We start from the raw sequence: 21294 nt of genomic DNA, 5'->3' as shown, positions 1-21294 counted from the left end.
GGTCCCTGAGGCTGTCCTGTCCTGTGCCCACACGACCTCGCTGTCCCCTTCCCGGCCTTGCACGTGGGGTCCCATCCCCTGGTGTGCTCGCCTCCTCGGCTCTCCCCTCCCCCTCGCTTGATCGCCAGGTCTTTATTAAGGCGCTCAGACAAGGCTGGGCCCCCCGAATGCTGCAGAGGCAGAGGCAGCAGAAAAGAGCTCAGGATTGAGGGGCGAGGGGTCGAGTGAGGGGAGTCGGTGCGCCAGGTGTATCAGGGACAAAGGAGCTGGCCCCTGAAGAGAGTGTGAGACTCGGAACAGAAAACAATCCAGCCTGCCCAGGGAGGGAGGGAAGGCTTCCAGAGAGCCTGGTGAGCCAAGTTTAGATGGAAAGGAGCTGAGTCTGGGCAATGCAGAGCGTTTCAGGCCTGGCCTGGCCGCAAAGCCCCCCGCACAAAGACAGGGCAGTCTGACCTAAGGAGGCCAGACAGACTGACCCTTGTTTTAAAGTCAATTTTAATCCTGAAAATGGACATGCATGTCCCAAAAATAATTTAGGCTAGTGAATAGACACAAGGTGTCTGGTTCCTCCAGCTGGAAGTGAATTTAACGAACTCCGTAAAATGATAAAGTTGAGTTCTCATCAACTTCATCCTCAGGGCTCTTGAGCTGAAATGTTTACCCATACAAGCATGGTATTGTTGGAATGACATGTCCAGTCCATAGCTCTTGCTACCACACAGCGATGACATCGTTCAATATCTTGCTGTAGCTTTTCAAAAGTAAAAGCAAACCAAATTTTAAAAAATGAAAAATTGTTCTGCACGCAAGCATAACCCTAGAAGCACCAGGTGATATTCTTTAGGCAGACCTCTAGGGGGCAGCAAAGCTCCAGACCCTCCCTGGGTTGCCGCAGTTCAGAAAGGAAGCTTTCGGGGCAGTTGATCCTCCGCAGGCGGGTGAAGTCAGGGCAGGGAGTAGGAGCCCTGGCAGCACGCGGTGACCATAGCCAGCATAAAGCAGGCAGCTTTCCTTACCTGCCTCTAAGGAAGGAATGCGCTTGGCCTGAACAAGTCCTACCCAGACATGGAGGGTGAAGGACCCCTGCTAGGGGTGCCCACTGGGGGGCGGAGTTCCTCGGAGACCAGGACCCTATCTGCCCATCCTTGCGTGGCCAGGTGTGTATGGAGAGAAGGAGAAATAGGAAGGAGAACTCAGTGTGCTTGATGAGATTCTGGGAGGGCAGAAGGCCTCCCTCCCCTCTAAAAGTGCTGTGCCCACTCGAGGACCTCGTGTTCGAGGGCAGTGAAGGCACCTGGGATTGGTGGTGGTGTTGAGCTCGGGGAATTAGCCTCCAAAAGCTGAGATTTCCCCAAACGGGAACATGCCCAGACACCTCGGAGTCTAAAGGCTTCACACAGGATAGTGAAAATGGGGCACACCTTGTCACGTGTTTGGCCAGTCCGGGGAAAGTGGTAAACCCTGGGAAAGGCTTGTGGGCTCTTGTCATTGGTGCATGAGTTATGTTGCGCTCAGTTCAAGGTCACTGTTACTAGGGGCAGGGGTGCATGTGGGGAATGCTCTCGAGGAGGAGCAGGGCTGGCAGGTGAATCCTGGGGATACCACCGTGAACTTGGCAGCGGTTCTTGTTAACATCAAGGACACTGTGCTGAGAGTCCCTCCCACCGTAAAATCTCCGCCATCTGAATCCGTGTCATTAAGAATGGAACATCCCTTTATTGCCTGCAAGATCGGAGCCAGAGGGTGGGGGGGGGGCGGTCTCTGACACAAAGAAGTAGCCTCCGTTTCCAACTACATGCAGAGCTTCAGTGTTTTGGGGGGGGGTGCCTTGGACACAACATCCCACATTAATCTTACTTTTGGGGACTCTGAGTCAGCTTCCCCAGCGGGCCCAATGTTAAGCCCTTTTACATGCACATCTGCTCTGCAGAGAGTATCTCTACCCCAGCTCCATTCAATTTTGCCCCAACCCATCATTTTCCATGTCCTCTGATCATCCCGCTGCCCCTCCATTTGGTTCTCCTGAGGTGCTGTCTCCCTTGCTCAAAAGTCAGTCGGCCTGACTTCACGTGGGTGCTCTTTGCTGCTGGACTCCTTCCTAGGACATTTTACCTTAATACACGCACAATCCCCTCTCAGAAGACGAGCATCTGTCTCCCCACCCGTCCCAAAGTCCCTGGCATCGAGTACACACTCCGTGATATTTTGGGTTCTGATGACTGCAAGAAACAGTATCTCTTAATCATTCTGTTTTTTACTTTGATTATGGAAAATTTTGCAGACAGAAAGTTTAGAGACAGAACAGCATAATGAATTCATGGGAGTCCTTTTATTCAGCAGGAAAAATTAGAACAATTTTCTGATCACTGTTTCATCTGTTCATTCCCCTTATTTCTTTTCCTTTTCTCTTATTGGGAAGTTTGTAGAGAAATCCAAACCATCACACACTTTTACCCTAATACTTCAGTATACATCCACCACTACAAACACAATCCACCAATCACCAGCCACACTTTTTTTTTACTAATCGAACTGGTATTCATCATTACAACTAACAAAACTAGTAATTATTATCTACGGTCACTTAATGCCTGCTCTCTATTCTAAATTACCTTGGCTGTCTCAAAAATAATTAACTGTTGGCTTGTTTGAGTCCGGCTCCACAAAGGTTACATCCTACTTCTACATGTTCTATCACAAAGCCCGACGTCTCCCTCCCGCACCTGCGACCTCCCTCACCTGGTGCGTCGCTCACTCTGTGCGGGGCAGAATCCAGCCGCACGGGGCCTGCGGTCTTCAGGGCATCTCCATGGCTGACGTCTTTAGGGCCCGGTCTCCACGCAATGCCAGGCAGCTACCTCAGACATCCAGTGTGACAGAGTCGATTTTCATTCTGGTGTTTTCCGTCGGCCTCCATGACAGCTCCGCCATGGGCTGGGCAGCTCCTGGGTTTTCCCTGAGCCACCAGCTGGGCCCTCTGGCCCTGGACCAGCGGCCCCACCATGAACGTCCCCTTGGTGGCCAGGTACTCCCCCCGCACTGCTCCCCGAAGCCCCTGAGGTCCCTGTTCCCTGTGGTCTGGCTGGTTCCAGATCCCGGGGACATGACCAGACGCCATCTGGCTTCCTTCCCTGAGCCCAAGGCAGCCAAGGTGTGTGCGCAGCGTCGATGGGGTCCTGGCGTGGGGCACTGGTTCCTCGCGCTGCCCCCCCCCCCCACGGGATGCGTGCCCAGCCCCGTGCGCGCGACCTCTCTGCTCAAGTGTCTGCTCAGAGCTTGTGTCCCCTGTGCACTGCATGGGGCTCTCGGTCCCTGAGTTGCGTGTCCTCCATCTGCCTTCGGTGCAGGAACAGAAACACGCCCCCCACCAGCCCGCGGCGCTCCTCCGCGCTCTCAACGGTGGCTCTGCAGAGCGCGCGCTTCTGACTGAAATAAACTCCGGTTTACCCAGGAGTCCTCTCTCGCCTGTCTTCCCTCTGCCGACCAGCCTCCTCCTCCAAGCCTGCGGCCTGACCGTCCTTGGCGCGCTGGTTTTCTGATGCCTATAATGCGCTCCCGCCCCCGGTGAGGCTGGTAAGGGCTGCACACGGAGTCCCTCCTGGGGATGCAGCTGGGCCCGAGTCCACAGAGAGAACAGGCCGCTTTCGAGGATGGCAGCAGACCGACCCAGAAGCCGCAGCATTCGCCATGAGAGCCTAGAGAAAGCTCCTGATCCCGTGTGCAGGTGAGCGCCAGGCCGGGCCTGCCTCTCACATCGGGGCCTTCTTTGCGAGGTGCGTGGTGCAGCAGTGGTCATGGGGTGATGGATATGGGGGTGTGCCCGGAGGCCGCAGGGCTGCTGGACGCTGGCTCACCCTGGACCAGCCATCATAGGTCAGCTGTGACCCGGCCACAGTCTGAGGGCCAAGGCTGTCGCAACAGCCCCTAGGTTTGGAGGTGCTAGGGCGACGGCCCTGGGTGGAGGAACATCAGTGTCTCTTCCCGAGTCAGGTCTGGGACAGCCCCATGGGGAGGCCCAGTCCACGGCTGTCCGGCGGCTCCTCCAGGTCAGCCTCCCCGGGCCCATGGGCTCTGAGGCACACAGCCAGCCGCCCAGCTCTCACACACCGAGCTGCCTCTCCTGCAGCGATCGGCCTGCACCCCGCCCTCCTGGGCTCCCACTGCATTCCGTCCGTCCTGCTGGCATCCTGTGCCGCCGGGGGCCCCACCCGCACCAGGGGAATCAACACCAGACCTGGGCTTCTGATGAGAACGGGCCGTCCAGAGAGCCCTAAGGAGGCCGGGGAGGCAGGAACACGGCCCGCACACCAAGAGTCGCACTGAATCCTTGCAGGCTGGAGCTGGTGTGGGGGGCACGCGCCCACCGGGGTCCCCGTTCTCTAAGATGCTGCAGAGATTTCAACAGATGAAATAGACCCGAGGTCTGGGGTTTTCTGGGACACACTTGCTGCTGGGGACGCGTGTGGTGAGCACCGGACCCGAGGCCGCACCGGGACGGCATTAGGGAGCTCACTCACCTATTTCTCTGTACAAACAGAGGAAAGGGTCCAAAACGCAACAACACTCAGAACTATAGGAAAACACCAAGAGTGCTGTCCCTTCGATCCGTGAGGCCCTCATTCGGTCCGCGGGTCGCAGACCCCGGGGTGCTGGGAGGGGGCACCTGGGTGGTCCTGAGCGTGTTTACCGCTCAGCTGGATGCGGTTTGCTGCCATCATCCCGCGCCCCCAGCCCCCAACCCCCGAGGCCTTCTTGCAGGCGGCTTTCCCCTGTGAGGGACAGTTTCCCCGGGGCGGCACCCAGGAAGTCAGACTGCCCGGCATCTGAGGACCACGGGGTGCCCCGTGTGCCTGTGGGCGCTCGCACACGTGTGCGCTAGAGCGCGTGAACCACGTAAACCGTCCGGGTTTGTCTTTCTGGGTCTCACTGATTTCACTTCGCGCGATGCCCCCGAGGCCCAGGCACGTCGCTGCCAACAGCGGGATTTCACTCGTGCTCGTGGCTGAGGAATATTCCGGGGTGTGTCCACACTCGTCCTCTCTGTGTGTTCCTCCATCGCCAGACACGGGGGTTGTTCCCCGCGGAGTAAGGGTGGAGGGCGGACGTCTTTTCACATTTATCTTTTCGCTTTTCTCAGATAAACTCCCCGAAGCACAGTTGCTGATTCACAAGGTAATTCTGTTCAGTGAGGGTTTTGTTGTTGTTGTTGTTCTTCTAATTTTTAATTTTTCAAGGAACCTCCCTGCTGTTCCCCACAGGGGCTGCACCAACTTTCATTCCCAAAAACTGTGCCCCAGGGATCCTTTTTCTCCACATCCTCGCCCACACTACACTTGGTGTTTCTTGTCTTTCCGATGCCAGCCCTTCTGACGGGGGTGAGGCGGTCACTCCCGTGGCTTAGATCTGCGTTCCCTGACGACCGGGGATGTTGAGCATCTTTTCATGTTCCCGTTGGCCACCTGTAGGGCTTGTTGTGAGAAAGTCTGTTGGGACCTTCTGCCTATTTTTAATGTTTTTATTTTTGCTATTGTGTAATATGAGTTCTATATGTTTATGAATATGAACCTTATCACATGTGTGATTTGCAAGTATTTGCTCCCAGTCAGTAGATTTCCTTTTCGTTTGGTTGACAGCATCAGTGGCTGAGCAGACACTCTCTCGTTTGGGGGAGTCAAACTAGTTCAGTTTTGCTTCTGTTGCCTTCGCTTCTGCTGTCTAGTGCAGTCAAGCTCAGGGCCCAGGCTGGTACTCAGTCCTGCAGGACAGGCCCCGGGGCAGGGGAAGGTGAGGGGCCTTGGGCTAACCATCCGGAGTCGCCTCCCCACCCAGGGCGGCAGAGCACAGTCTCTGACACAGACAGCACGGGCACGTGGGGCCCAGGTGCCCAGTCCCGGCTTCAGAGGCAGGGGACAGAAGGAGGTTTCTGCACGACACGCTCATGTGGCAGCTAACAGCACTTCCTGCTTAAAAAGGGCAGTTGGTGGCAGTTAGGATTCTGTTTGCAGTTGCCGGCTCCACCTCCCCCATTCTGCCCACAGGCAAGGACGGGGCAGGACCCGCTCTTCTCCGGGGACATGAAGCAGATCAGTATGGACTAAAACCAGACCTTCTCAACCACATCGTGCTCTGGGATTGCTATGGCGTTGGGTGAGGTCACCGGGCAAGCAGGGCGCTGGGGTCCACAGGCGACACTCTGGGGATGTGCCCCCCACATCAGCTCCAGCCTGCAAGGATTCAGTGCGACTCCTTGGTGTGTGGGCTGTGTTCCTGCCTCCCCAGTCCCCTTAGGGTTCTCTGGACGGTCTGTCCTTACCGGAATCCCGGGTTTGGTGCTGATTCTCTGGGTGTGAGTGAAGACCCAGATGATATGGGGACTAGCGAGACGGGAAAGCGGGGTGAGCCCACACAGGGTACGTGCAGGTGAATAGGGGCGGGAGGCAGAGCTGTGTCTGTGTGGAGAGCGGAGAGCTCTGTAGCTCGACCAGGTGCTTTAAAACCTGGGTCCGGGAGGGGGGCTGACTTGGAGGGCCACCGAAGTAATAGCGGAGGAGCCACGGGGCGTCCGTGGACCGGGTCTTCCCAGGGACAGTCAGAGACCTGTCGCATGAGGGGGGGTGCCTTGTACCTACAAACCCGGATGGCCCCTGTGACATTCTTGGTCCTTAAAGTGAGGCCAGGTCACAGCAGACCTGAGGTGCCTGGTCCAGGAACTGTAAATCAGTGTAATGTTTTTTACACGTGAGGGCCATGAATCCTCCAGGAAATCCTCGAGTCCTGAACAGAAAACTTATTCCCCTTTCCAGTCTCCTTCCCAAGAGGGTGGGGAAAGAGATCATTCCAGTCTGGGTACCTGGTGGCCATTGTGAGTAGCTAATCCTAAGTTAGTTACTTCCAAAGGCACAGATTACAGGAGTCACAGCTCTTTCTCAGAAATGTGTCTCTCTGGGCCTACCGAGGGCTTGGAGTAGAATCCCAAGCACAGGTTGTATTCTGTATCTCAAAAAGAGGAAGGCGGTCCCAACTCCTGAGATGGTGAGCAGACGCTTAGGCCAACGCCCTGCTGAGAACCAGGGCAAGCCCCGGGTCAGGGTAAAATACACACACCTGTTAGACCGCTACCGAGACGGGGAGGAACCTCGAGGGTAAAGCCCGGAAGGCTCAGTCCAGGAGACGGGCCTGCTGATTCTGAGGACAACAGCCAGGAGGCTGACCAGAACCTTCCCCAGCATCCCAGTGATGTGAGACAAGAATGGACTTCAGGATCTATGCGGAGGAAGGTGGGCGCTGGAGGTGTGGGGGAGATGCCCTGACCATCCAGCTCATCCGGACCAACTTTGTGGATGAGTGTGACCCAGCCACGGACGGGAGTGGTGCTGCTGCCCCTGGCCGTGAATCCTGACGTGGGCTTGTCTGCTATGTGCTCCGTAGGAGGCTGTCCCCTCCTTGTGGGACCTGGGGATGGAGCAGGAGAGGTCCCCGGGAGGGGCACGTCTCCCCATCCCAGGAGAGGAGGGCGGGAGTGGGCTCCTGAAGTCCTGTCCTCTGGCAGGAAGAAGCAAGTGGTTATGGATGGTGAGACGAGCCTGCTGGACATTCTGGACGCGTGGGCCAGGAGGCGTCTAGCTCCACGGGAGACCAGTACATGCCCACTGGAGGAGACCTCCTGTGTGTGTTTACCATCAACAACATCAAGTCCTTCCAGGACATCCAGTACAGGTGAGCTGCTGGCTGGCCCTCGGGGGTCTCCCTGTCCCTGTTTCTCCTCATGTTTTTCTGTCAAGGTCCTGGGTACGCCCGTGCCTGCAGCATGACAACCGGTTCCCACCTTCTTCCTTGCAGGGAGCAGATGGGACCGCAGGGAGTGACGGATTCCGGGGGAGCCCGGGCTCCGGCGCCAGGACTCTCGGGGACGCCCTGGGGCCCCTGCGACCCAGCAGTCCCTAGTGCTGTAAGTGTCCCTGGATGGCAGGGCCAAAGGAGGGAGGCTGGGTCCAGGGTCCGGGCTGACACAGCTCCAGGGAGAGTCAGAGGTCCCTGCTGCCAGGGTGGTCCTTGTTGGCTCTGTCCCCTTCGTGCGTTGTTGGGGACAAGGTTGGTCGGTCAGCTAGGACTGGGACAGGGGATGTTCAAGCTGGGAGCCAGACCAAGGACCGGCCCCGTGGGGGAGGTCCCGAGGAACGAGTTGCCTGATAGGGATCACCGTGGGGCTGCGGATGAGCCGAACCCATTCGGGGTAGAGAGAAGGTGGGGAAGGACTGGGTCGCTCAGTCCCCTTCCCCCTGCGAGGCCACTAGTCCCCTTCCCCCTGCGAGGCCACTAGGCCAATTCCTACTCTGAAGAGGCCCCTTCTTCCTAGGACGTGAGGACGCCTTCTAGATGCTGGTGCGCGAGAGCCAGGGGCGCAGGTTGGGGAAACGGAGCTCACCCAAGGACGGTGGCCCAGGCTGCATGAGCTGCAAGTCCCCACCCTCCTGACGTCCCTTTCAGGCCATCCTGGCATCCCCGAAGGCCCTCTTGTGCCCCCGAAGCACAGGCAAGGGCAGGGAGGTGCTGGATGCCAGAAGTGGGGGGACAGAGGAAGGAGCAGGAGAAGGAAGAAGGACCCCGGCCGCCCCAGACGCCCTGGACAGAGTCACTGTAGACTGGCTGGACAGAGGGGCAGTAGACCTCCCAGGATGCTGGCACAGATGTGGTGACCTGAGGCCCCAGCACCCCAGCTGTCACTCTCCTCCTAGCCCCGTCCTGGCCCTGTGGCCACAGGCTGAGTCCCAGTCAGTTATTGGATGGTCTTGACCTTGGCGTCTGGCCAAGATGGGAAGGCACTTGGGACCCTCAGCTTTGTGTCTGTCTGCCTGGAAGCCCCTCTCGGGGATGCCTGCAGGGGCTGGTGAGGCAGCCTGGGCAGAGCCACCCTCTTCTCTCTGGGTGTCTGTCTGGTGCTTCTGGCACAGAGCTGTGGCGCTGCGGGAACAGGCCGGCTTCGCATTCTCACACGACAACACTTTATTGAACTCTCAACAGTCAGCGGAGTCTCAGAACCAAGGGAGGGAGCCTTCTCCTGGGGATGGAGACCCGCCTTTCCTTCAGGAGAATGTTGAAATCCCAAGGGGGCACGGGAGCTAGTGTGCCCCACCTTGGAGGTGTGCTGACTCCATGCAGTGACCCCTTAAAGCCAGGTGCTGAGGACAGTGGATCCGAGTCAGAGGGAAGTGTTGGGGTTCCGGGACAGGGTCCTGGCATGTCTGCATGACCTCTTCCTCTGCCCCATGGCTGCCATGAGACTGCTGGTGACCCAGCCTCTGGTGGCACCTGTCTCCTACTGTGGGGGTCAGTGGGCGGGGCCCACCTGCTAGCCCCTGCTCTGCCCTAACCGGGGTGAGATGTGGTCCCCAGTGCTGCCCTAGGTCGGAGATGTGGATCCATGGGGCGTGCCCAGGTCCCAGCTAGCCACACAGAGCCCTGAGAGAACTTAAACAGATTTGGGACAGACCCCAAGGCTGGCCAGGGCCATGGGGCCTATGTCCCATCAGTATTCCTTCTGGTCCTAGGGGGACTTGTGTCGTCTCTGACCCCCAGGACCTGGGACCACTCAGTGAGATCGTTCTGGGTTAGGAACTTGTGCCTCCTAAGGTGGGTGCTGTCCTCTAGGAAGGCCAGTGTGACAAGGCAGGGCATGGTGTTGGCTGCCCAGAGCCTCAGGGTCCGCACGCTCAGCATCGTGCTCTACTCCAGAGGCCAGGAAGCATCTAGTTTCCCTGTATAGGTGGAATCCAAGGGTCCTGGGAAGGTGTGGGCCTTGGGGTTGGTGGCTCAGCGCTGGCCCAGATGTGTCTCAGCTGTGCCAGTCACTCCCCAGAGAGGGTCATGAGCTGCAGAGGCCACAGGGCAGGAAGGGTGTCCTGGGCCCTACAGCTTCATCTGTAGTGGGCTGGGGAGACCCTGTCCCAGGATTCCCAGGGGCATTCTGGGGCCTGGTCTGTGGTGTGACCGCTGGGGTGGCCCAGGCAGGGGCTGAGGGAAAAGGACCCAGTGTTTCGGCTTCATGTCTGGGACTCCCCTTCCTGCATTCTCCTGGTGCGCTGGGAGGCTGCGGGGGTGGGAATTCCATCACTGTGGGAGCAGGCGGGCCAGGCAGGGGTCCTGGGCTGAGGGCAGCTGGGCCAGAACCTGACGCCGGGCCTCCCGGCCACAGGTGGGCAGCCTCGGACTCCGTGGACTTTCCCACCTGCAGTGGCTCCTTGGCCTTGAGCATGGCCTGGCCGGGGGTGGGAGGCTCCTGGCTGCTCAGGGTGTGCGCCGGGCCTGGGGGTGCCACCCCTTCACTCTGGGGAGCATCTCAACGCCGCGAGAAGCGAAAAGAGGCCTGGGCATTGGGGACGTTGCTCCAGACCCAGGGGCATTGGGAACTCTTCAGGGCCCACTGCAAAGAGGCAGACTGGGTTAGCATCTCCAGCAGGCGTCTGTCCCCAGCTGGCTGGGCCCGCAGGGTATACTCATGGCTCCCTGCGTGTCCACCCTGGCCTGCCCCGACAACCACCCTCCAGGCTGCTGATGCCCAACCCCTGCAGGGAACTGGCATATGTCCCGCCCTGGCCTGGGGTCCCCGAGGTTGGAGCCAGGAGTATAGAGGGACAGAGATGACGAAGGCTCTGGGGCGTTGTCCACTGTGTGCTGCCCAGGAGGGAGAATCCGGAGGGATGGGAGCCCTGAGCCTACCTGGGGGTGGGGCAGGTCACACTTCATCCTTCAGAGCGAAGCCATGGAGGCCTGACGGTGTCCTGACACTTCATCCTCCAGGGCCAGGGGCTGGGCTAACGTGTCCTGCAGGAAGTCCCGAAGACCTTTCAGAGGCAGCTTCAGGAGGGGTTCTGGGCAATGTGTGTGAGTCCGAGCCAGCAGGGCCCCACCCTGCCACCCCAGTCTGCCTCCCAGGGGCAGCTGCTGAGGTCCAGCTGTGCCCAGGAGCGAGGCAGGCAGAGCCGGGGCAGGGGGAGGCCTCCTGCCCGCTGCTCCTCTGCAGGGAGTCCTGCCCAAGCCACCTCCCTGGCCTCCGTCCCTCCACCAAGGCTTGAAAGTTCCTCAGCACAGTGGCCCAACGCCCCTGACCCCACCCTCGTGCACGCCTGGGCTCCCGTGGGCTCACTTACTGCGGTGCACCTTGAGGATGGTGTGTGCCATGGTTGTGAGCTTGCACTCCCCATCTAGCATGTGGACATCCCACAGCTTCAGGGTGAGAGAAAAGGGGTCTGGGAGAGCGGGACCATGGGGGGTCCCCGCCACCCCCTGCCTCCATCGGAGAAGGCCCCGCAACCCCTCCTGTGGGTGCCCTCCTCCCGGGGAAGATGGGGTTCCGGACGGCTCCAGGGAAGGGCCTGGCCAGCAGGACATGCGAACCTGGGAGGCCACAGACTCTGCCCCACCCTCGGGGGCCACCCGTCCCGAGAGGCTCGGGGCTGGCCGCAGAATGGGCTGAGGGCCTGTCGCTCTGCAGGCTCCCCTGGCCTTCCTTGGGGAGCTACAAAGGACACAGCTGGTCCCCTGGCACCTCCTCAGGGGTCCTCTTGGGTTCTCCGGGGTTGTTCTGGGCCATGAACCTCGGCCTTAGGGCTGCTGATTCGGGGCCGGCTGGTCTGGGGGGTGAGGCTGAGCTCGGGCCTCCCTGGGGGCCAGGGCCAGGGAGCACGTGGGACTGGGTCTGCCTGGGGGCCTTGCCCAGCCGATGAAGCACTGCAGAAGCCATTTGGGGTGTAAAGCCTCATCTCTTCCTTGTCCTGGTGGAAGGACAGGAGGTGCTCGGGACCCACCCACCGGCGGCAAACCTCCCTGGGCCCGGGCCCTAGAGTTAGGTGGACACGCTCCCCTGGGCCCAGCAGGAGAAGGAACAGGACACTAGGCTCTGGGCAGCATGCGCAGGGTTCTCTGGGACCCCCCATGCCTGCCCCGGGCTGTGGGGACGGAGCCTCTGGGGAGTTTCTACTCGCGAGGTGTTTCTTGAGGTGTTTTAGTTCTTTTGCCATGATGAGCTCGTGATGGGCCTGGAATTGTGCCAGTTTTGGAAACCCTGGAATGAAGAAGCCTGAGAAGGCCTCAGGCGCCACCCCCACCCTACCCTACCCCCCACCAATCAGGGCCTTGTCCCCCACCAGGTGGGGAGCGAGTCCTGGCAGGTGCCTCCTCTTCCATGCCCTGTCTCCAGGGTGTGCCCACAGCCCTCCCGAACCCCGGCTGGTCCCGCTCTTCCCAGACAGCAAGACTGCTGTCCGGGCCTGGATGGGGCGGGGGGTGGAGGGCAGCTGCTGGGGCACAGGACCCTCCTCCTCACAGAGACCCAGCTGGGTGGGTGAGGACCAGGCCTGTCTCACCCAACAACTCTTTACTGCAGGGGTTGCTGCAGGGGCAAGGGAGTTCCCAGCACCCAGGGTCAGGGCACGCGGCCCACAGGGAGGGTGATGGGGGTGTGCAGGGCCAACTCCTGGGCTTGGGATTCAGTCTGGGGACCCATGCGAGTGGCAGATGCTGCTACCTGACTTTGGCCGGCCGTGGGCTGGCGGGGGGGGGGTCTGGGGGGGCAAGCCGGCAGCCAGATAGGAGGCTGAAGGACCCGTGGGAATCTGAGAATGGTCTGCCAATGGTAGGGCCAGTGACCATGGCTACAGAGCCCTGAAAGCTCCCTGGGGAGGCAATGCCCTTTGCTAGTAGGGAGGCGGCCTGGTGCAGTTTCTGGCCTGCCCTGCTGCTGGAGCCGCCCTGCGGGGAGGGCGTCCTGAGCTCCCAGTCCTGTCCAGCCGCCCTGCCGACTCCCTACCCTGTACGGCTTGTCTCTCCAGTGAAACCCACGGAGTTAGCTCCCAAAAAGCCGCCTCCTCGGACAGGAACCTGAGCAGGACTCCCACTATCTGACTCCTGTCCTTTCAGTCGCCTACCTCCTGCAAGAGGTGGCACGTTCCCATGGAATGAGACCACCTCAACGGGCTGGAGATCAGGGTCTTGGGAACCGTTCTGCCCACCCCGTTCTGATTCCTAGTTCGGTCTCTTTAGGACCCAGACCTGAGTTTTAAGGCAATGGTGATACCCACTAGAGCACCAGGCAGCTCCAGAGCTCAGGGACAGGGGCGCTGAGGTCTGCACCCTGTCCTGGCCTCAGTCCTACAGTCCAGAGCCCCATCCTTGCGTCTCTGGGACAATGGGAGCTGGAGTCCCAGCTCTGCATTCTGGCCCCACCGTGAACGTCCCCTTGGTGGCCATCCGCTCCCCGACCCCACACCGCTCCCCGCAGCCCCTGAGGTCCCTCTTCCCCGTGGTCTGGCTTGTCCCAGATCCCGCGGATGCCACTAGACACCATCTGGCTTCCTTCCCTGAGCCCAAGGCAGCCAAGGTGTGTGCACAGAGTCAAGCCCGTCCGTGGTGCAGTCCATGGGGCGCTGGTGCCTCGCGCTGTTCCCCCCCCCCCCCATGGGATGCGTGCCCAGCCCCGTGCGCGCGTCTTCTTTGCTCAAGTGTCTGCTCAGAGCTGTGTCTGCTGTGCGGGGCTCCGGGCGCTCGGTCCCTGAGCTGCGTGTCCTCCATGTGCAAGGGCCCTGTCTTCGGTGCAGGAATGGAAATATGTAACCCCCACGCGCCCCGCCCCTTAGCTTTCCTCCGTGCTCTGAACGGTGGCTCTGCAGAGCGCGCGCTTCTGACTGAAATAAACTCCGGTTTACCCAGGAGTCCTCTCTCGCCTGTCTTCCCTCTGCCGACCAGCCTCCTCCTCCAAGCCTGCGGCCTGACCCTCCTTGTCACGCTGGTTTTCTGATGCCTACAATGCGCTCCCACCCCCGGTGAGGCCAGTAAGGGCTGCACACGGAGTCCCTCCTGGGGATGCAGCTGGGCCTGAGTCCACGGAGAGAACAGGCCGCTTTCGAGGATGGCAGCAGACCGACCCAGAAGCCGCAGCATTCGCCATGAGAGCCTAGAGAAAGCTCTTGATCCCGTGTGCAGGTGAGCCCTGGGCCGGGCCTGCCTCTCACATCGGGGCCCTCTCTGCGAGGTGCATGGTGCAGCAGCAGTCATGGGGTGGTGGATGTGGGGAGGGTGCCCGGGGGCCGCAGGGCTGCTGGAGCCTGGCTCACCCTAGACCAGCGATCAAGGTCAGCCGTGACCCGGCCACACTCTGTGGACACGGCTGACACAGGGCACCCCGGTTCTGTGGTACAAGGTAGCCATCCGCGGTGGAGAAGCATCGACATCTTGTCATGAGGCCTCTTGTCCAGGCCCATCTAGTTGGTCTTCACTGCCCTTGAGGTCAGCGTCTTGGGGGACCCAGGCTTCGGGGCACACTGCTGGCTGCTGGGCTCTCTACACAGCACACCGGCTCCCAGCCCTAGTCACCGGGCACCCCAGCCGGTCGGGGCTCACACTGCGTCTCCCGCTAGGCGCCGCATCAGCAGGGTCTCCAACCACAGAGGGGAACCCAACCTTCGGAAGCTATGTCGGTCCTGGCCTAGGGGTGTCCTGAGGAGCACCCGTCGCCCCTCGCCCCTCGTCCCGGACCGGACTGGACCGCCGTGCAATAGCACAGACACCACCGTCCCAGAACCTTCACCCTCTGGAGCCCCTGCTGAATGGAGGACTCAGTCTGAATGCAGGGGAGGCAGACAAGGGGCCCTCCTTGAAGCAGGCATGGAGTCCCCCATCACTCCTCGGAGTGGCCAGGGGCCTGGCCCAAGGCCCAGCTCCATTCCTGCCTGCTTCCCGGGTTTGCCTCCTGGGTGTCTCTCTCAGCTCCAGCCCAGCCCAGACTCTGCACCTCAGAGGCTCTGGGGATCAAGGCCCTGAGCTGGAGAGATGAGTCCTGCCCCGAGGGAGGCGTTCCTGTAAATGCAGTCCATCCCCGGGATGGATGAAGGAAGAAGGCCCAGAGGACTCAGTACAGAAAGCCATAGTGGTCCGTGAGCCTGCACAGTGTGAGCTCAGCATCTTCCTGGCCGTCCCATGGAGACGCTGCTACATGTGCCTGAAACAGAGGGGGTCCGTGGTGGGGGTCCCGTCCGAACCAGGGGTATGGGGGAAAGGAGGGAGCAGAATGGCTCCTCTCTGCCCTGCATCCTCAGGGAGCCCAGGACCCTCGGAAAAGGGCCCAGCATGAGAGGCAGGCCGTGCTGGCTCCGTGGGAGCAACCTACAGCCTCGCTGGTGTCCACCAGCCACGATCCCCGCCGGGCTTCCCCCGGTCCTACTGCCTCCAATACCCACTGGGTCTCAGCTGCTGGACTCCGGCTCTGATACGCGCCTGGGACATATGTGCTCTTGCTGCCGAAGATTCCCTTTGGGCCAGACCTGCTCCTACATGCCCGTGATCTCCGCCTGGGCCTCCCCTGCTCCTGCTGCCTATGATCCCCGCCTGGGCCTCATCGGCTGTTGACTGTGATCCCGATGGCCCCTCACGGGCTACTCATGCCTGATACCCGCCCCTGGTTCTCATTTGTTCCCAATGACTCTGGTCCCTGTCTGGGCTGAACTGGCCCATCCTTGGCTCTGCCTCCCCCGGCCCCCCCGCAGGCCTTCCCTCTGCCTGCAGGCTCTAGTCCCCACCCCTGCAGGGGGTGCTCCTAGTGTGGATGGTCCCTCTCTGGGCCTCAGCTGAGTTAACTGGCTATGATGCTGGCCCGGTCCAAGACCAGAAGGTTCTCCATGTTCTCTTTCATGGTGCTGTAACCAGAAACCTCCAAATAGGACCCTGCGTGAAAATCTTCAGAGAACAAAGGGGTCTGCTCCCTGTAGGCAAATCCCCAATCCGTCTGAGCCGAGAGCGGAGATACCGTCTAGTTCCGGGCGGCAGGAGGGGGGCCGCTGGGCTGGCGGATCCCACGTGAGCATCCCGCTCCGTGGCACTGCCATCCCTCAGGCTCCTCTTCCAGCCACTGTCCCAGGACACACTGTCACACTTAAATGACAGAGTCTCTTCACCCCAGTGCCAGGAGGCTCTGGGGAACGCTGACCAGATGCTTGATGCGGAGGCCATCTGCCTGGGACCAGCAGCAGGAGGCTGGTTGGAACGGTGGGCCAGCCAGGGTTCCTGCAGCTTGGGGGGAATCAAAGGTGTCTCTGAGATCCCACAAGCACAGGTGACAAAGGGAAAATGCAATGAACTGGACTTCATCAACAGGAAAATCTTAGGCCAGCGAGAGTCTGAACCAAGTCCCCACTCTGGATGCAAGGATTGGGGAATTGCAAGAGGACGAGTGAAGGGGAGACCGGGAGGGCTTCATGTTCCCCGTTCGGGAGGCGTGTGCTGGCTCCTGGCCCAGGAGGCTGAGACCCGGCAGCAGGGGACAGGCCTCACCCCATGGAGCTGTGGAAGGGCTGCCCACGCCAGCTCACGGTCAGTGCTCGGGGGTCAGGGTGTTCTTGGCTACAGCCCGGGAGGCCAGCACCATCCAGCCAGAGCCACAGGCCCCACAGCAGCCTGAAGGGAAGAGGGAGTCGCTCCCACTCACCTGTGACCCGTGGCTGCGTGAGCTGCACTTCCTGTCTACACGGGGGTCCTGGGGCAAGTGGGGCAGTGGGAGTGTGCCTGAGCCGGGGACAGAGCGCGCAAGCACATCCAACAGCCTGTGGACACAGAGCAGAGTGCCCACGAGGCAGCAGTGGGACGCTGGGGCGCCACCGTTCCATCCACAGCGGGGCCCGTGTCATCAGTGCGGGTCAGCGGGTTCCCGTCAGCACTGAACCCTTCACCCTGAAGGTCACACTCCCCAGAAAGGGTCCCGGCACCACGCACGGTGGGAAGGGGAGGCTTGGCTCCCACCATCCTTAGCTCTCACGCTCAGGCCCTCCCGGCACCCTGCCCTTCTAGGTTGACAGGGTGACACACGTCCTCCCACCAGCAAAGGTTCACAGCATGCATTTTGCGCTTAAGAACATTTGCGGGCCTCCTGGGTGGCTCAGTTGGTTGAGGGTCCGACTCTTGATTTTGGCTCAGGTCATGATCTCAGGTCGACAGAATGACTCTGTGTTGGGCCCGGGACTCAGCTTGAGAGTCTCTCTCTCTTCACCTCTCTGTCTGCTTGAGCTCCCTCTCTCTCTCTCTCTCAAATAACTAAAGAAATTAAAAAAAAAAATTAACATTGAAGAACGTCTGAGAAACCTTCATCATCTCTGCAGAGCCGCCTTCATTTTTGGAACGGTTGTACAATCGTCTTAATGGGTCCACTGAGATTTCTACTAGAAGCCCCTATTCTTTAATCTTTATTGAAATACAGTAAACACAGGATGTTACGTTAGTTTTAGGAGTACAGCTTAGTGATTCGACAATTCTGTAGACCTGCACTCTGAAAACTAGAGAACACTCATGAGAGAAATTGAGGAAGATACAGAGAAATGGAAAAACATTTCATGCTCATGGAGTGGAAGAAAAAATATTGTTAAAATGTTTATGCTACCCAGAGCAACCTACATATTCAATGCAATCCTTATCAACATTTTTTGCAGAACTGGAACAAACAATCCTAAAGTTTGTACAGAACCAGAAAAACCCCCAAATACCTAAAGGAATGTTTAAAATGAAAACCATTGTGGCATCACAATGCTTGACTTTAAGCTCTGTTATGAAGTTATAACCATCAAGACAGTATGGTACTGGCACAAAAACAGACACATAGATCAATGGAACAGAATAGAGAGCCCAGAAATAGACCCTCAACTCTATGGTCAACTAATCTTCAACAAAGCAGGAAAGAATGTCCAATGGAAAAAAGATAGCCTCTTCAATAAATGGTGTTGGGAAAATTGGACAGCCACATGCAGAAAAATGAAATTGGACCATTTCCTTATACCACACACAAAAATAGACTCCAAATGGCTAAAGGACCTAAATGTGAGACAGGAATCCATCAAAGTCCTAGAGGAGAACACAGGCAGCAACTCTGTGACCTTGGCAGCAGCAACTTCTTGCAAGACACGTCTTCAAAGGAAAAACTATTGGGACTCCATCAACAAAAAAAGCTTCTGAACAGCAAAGGAAACAGCAGACAAAGCCAAAGACAACCTCCTGAATGGGAGAACATATATGCAAATGTCTTGTCAGATAAAGGGCTAGTATCCAAATTCTATAAAGAACTTTCCAAACTCAACATCCAAAACAAAAAAATACAGTCAAGAAATAGGCAGAAGACATGAACAGATATTTCTCCAAAGAAGACATACAAATAACTAATAGATATATGAAAGAAATGCTCAATATCACTCATCATCAGGGAAATACAAATCAAAACCAGATGAGACAGCCCCTCAAAGCGGTCAGAACAGCCAAAATGAACACCACAAGAAATAACAGGTGCTGGTGAGGACATGGAGAAAGGGGAAGCCTCTGGCACTGTTTGTGGGAATGAGAACTGGAGCAGCCACTCTGGAAAACAGTAAGGAGGTTCCTTTAAAAAGTTAAAAATAGAGCTCCCCTATGACCCAGCAATCGCACTGGGTATTTACCCAAAGGATACAAAAATATTCATTCAAAGGGACACAGGCACCCCACTGTTTATAGCAACATTGTCTACGACAATCAAATTATTTATAAAGTCCAAATGTCTGTGGACTGATGAATGGATAAAGAAGATGGATATATATACAAATGTATGTATGTACACACACACACACACACACACACACACACACACACACTGGAATATTACTCAGCCATCAAAAATGAAATCTTTTCATTTGCAATGATGTGGATGGAGCTGGAGTTTTTTCTACTAAGTGAAACACATCAGAGAGAGACATATGATTTCACTCACACATAGAATTAAAAAAAAAAAAAAGACCTAAACAAATGAACATGGGACGGGGGAGAGAGAGAGAGGCAAACCATAAGTCAGACTTGTAACTACAGAGAACACACAGAGCATTGATGGAGGGAGGTGTTCAGGAACAGACTAGATGCGGGACGAGTAGTAAGGAGGGCCTTGTTGGGATAAGTACTGGGTGTCATGTGTAAGCGGCGAAGCCTTAAATTCTACTCTGGAAACCTTTATTACACGGTATGTTAACTAACTGGGATTTAAATAAAAGCTTAAAACAAAAAGACACAAGGTGAACAAACGAAAATTAAATTTACATTTATATGTTGATTTGTAAGTCTGATGTTTAAAGGAACTAACCACAGGGAGCCCCATCAATGTAATGAGCCAGGCTACAGGAAAACCCTGAGGACAGCGAGCTCCCTAAATCCACTGGCAGTGATACTGGCATTTCCCCAGGAAAGAGGTACCCAGGAAGGTGCAGTCCCGTCCGGTCCTGCGGCAGACCCCTGGCATGCCCACGATCTGGTTACGATGGTTGGGAGGACAGCAGGGCCGGCCCCGTTCCCCGCCCAGAGTCACACTGCTGCTGGCCCCCGCAGAGAGCGCCGGCGGGGGCTTGGAAACCAGTGCAGGCAGGATACCAGGGCTTGAAGGAAAATCCTTTCATTCCCCTGTGTTCAGAATGTCCTTTTTAAAGTCTCCAAAGGCACAGCCCTCCTCCGATCTGGTTGCAAGCTTGGATGTCTTTATGTCCATCCGTTTTACTCTCAGCCTTCATCAGGCCCGCCAAATGTGGAGAAACACTCAACCCACGTCGTTTTTCAGATGTTTTAAAGCCTGCGAATTAAAACCCAACTAATGTTGAGCCACTTAAGTGAGTTTACGCTGACACTTAAAAACAAAATAATTTTAAAAGCTTTTAAATGTGAAATGGAGGTATTAAGATTGTTATATTTTACTTATATTTTTTATTATTATTATTATTACTATTATTATTAAACCTTGTTTTTGAAAGCCTCCGCTGTATGCCTCAGCCTCCGCTGAGGCTTCGTGCTTAGGTAGGGCCTGGCTGCGACTGGGAATGGTTTGGAAGCCCCACGGAGTCCACCCTGCCATCAGACAGATCCCTTCACTCCCAGGTGTTCCCCAGCCTTCCCGCTGGACCCCCCACAGGCCATGTCACCTGCACGGTACTGCACTCCGCCAGGTCTCGGCTCTCTCGTCAGCACAAGGAAGGAGAGGCCCCTTTCTGGCCTGCAACACGAGCAGGTTTAGGAGAGCTTCTGCTAAGCATCCGCTGCCCCGCGAGCCAGCGCTGCATATTATGGGACACGCTAAGGCAACACGACGACTTCTTCGTGGCTTTCTCCTTCCCTGCCTGACAATGACAAAGTTCTTCCCACGGGGCTCCCCGGGCTCACCTCTGCCCACATGTCAGGAGAAACGGCCAAGGCTTCCAGCTGCAGTTTAGACTGAGGACCTCCCACACTCCTGAGAACAGTATTTGCCCCCGGTTCCCCGCGGGCTGTGCAGGTAGCAGAGGGCCTGGTGGGTGAGCAGCGCAGGCTGCGAAGACTAGCAGGAGGGCGCTCGCCGCCAGCCTGAGCCAGAGCAGGGCGACAGGACCCACCCAAAGAGGGCAGCGATCCCTGGATGCTGCGGTGGCACCAGGAGGCGGAATATGGCGCAAGGCGGAGGTGGTCGCGTGCAGCACGGAGCCGAGCCCATCCCCTGCGCAGTTACCCAGCAGCCGGCGTGCTTGCCCGAATCATTCGCTTCCTTGGAGAGTAACTGCTCATTCTTGTCCCTTTCCCTTCTGGACAGAACCTTGCAAGGACAAGTTACAGACATGAGGGACACACATTAGATTCTTTGATGTTGGATTCCACTCATGCCGAGAATACATAATAGGATCATATAGGAAAAAGGTTTTTAAAAGGAACTAAGACCTCTAGATCATGGAAACTGGCAAAGTCTGTCTTATCAAGTCCTTCCTCCTGCCTTTAGGTTGCTGCCCGGTGGCCTTCCTCAGGGCTACCACTCTCCTCCTGAAATAGCCTCATACCTCAGTAGATGCCCCACGCCTTCTGCTGTGAACCCCAGGGCTCCTCTGACTCCAAGATGCCTGCAGGGAGGCTGCACAAAACTGGGCCGGGGTCACACACAGTCAGGAGTCAAAGATCCAAGGGCAAGCCTCAAACCAAGAGGACCACAGACAAGGGATAAAAGGTGCCTCCAGGTCTATCTGGCAGGCAATTCTGGGAGCTCGCTCCATTCTGCTCAAAAAGTTCTGAGGCAGTGCTCCGGCTGCCGTCTGCCGTGACCTTGATAATTCCTCCTTACACCGACTTTGCCACTCCTGTCACTCATGCGGTCCTTCATTCACGCACAGTGGGATTATTTCCCAAATAAGGCAAGAGTCAAACACTTGTCATAATTGTACCTTTAGAGGGAACCAAGTTATGGCAATTGTATCCCATTATTTAGTCACCAAATACTTGTTGAGGACCTACTGT

The 21294-nt window shown here is 57.5% G+C and overlaps 1 long non-coding RNA gene across 2 annotated transcripts; it reads left to right on the top strand.

Moving 5' to 3' along the window:
• Positions 1–6027: 6027 nt before the first annotated feature.
• On the top strand, positions 6028–13725 carry LOC131831570 (uncharacterized). Of its 2 annotated transcripts, none has more exons than XR_009353705.1 (4): positions 6028–6147; positions 7550–7716; positions 7840–7948; positions 8357–13725. It is a non-coding gene; the product is annotated as an uncharacterized LOC131831570 (long non-coding RNA). The 2 variants fall into 2 exon arrangements; XR_009353704.1 differs by having other exon boundaries at positions 7782–7948.
• Positions 13726–21294: the final 7569 nt, after the last annotated feature.

This window comes from Mustela lutreola, chromosome 5 (genome assembly GCF_030435805.1).
Source record: "Mustela lutreola isolate mMusLut2 chromosome 5, mMusLut2.pri, whole genome shotgun sequence".
Classification (NCBI taxonomy): domain Eukaryota; kingdom Metazoa; phylum Chordata; class Mammalia; order Carnivora; family Mustelidae; genus Mustela; species Mustela lutreola.
The sequence above is the reverse complement of the archived record's forward strand: the minus strand, read 5'-3'. Positions and strand labels throughout refer to the sequence as shown.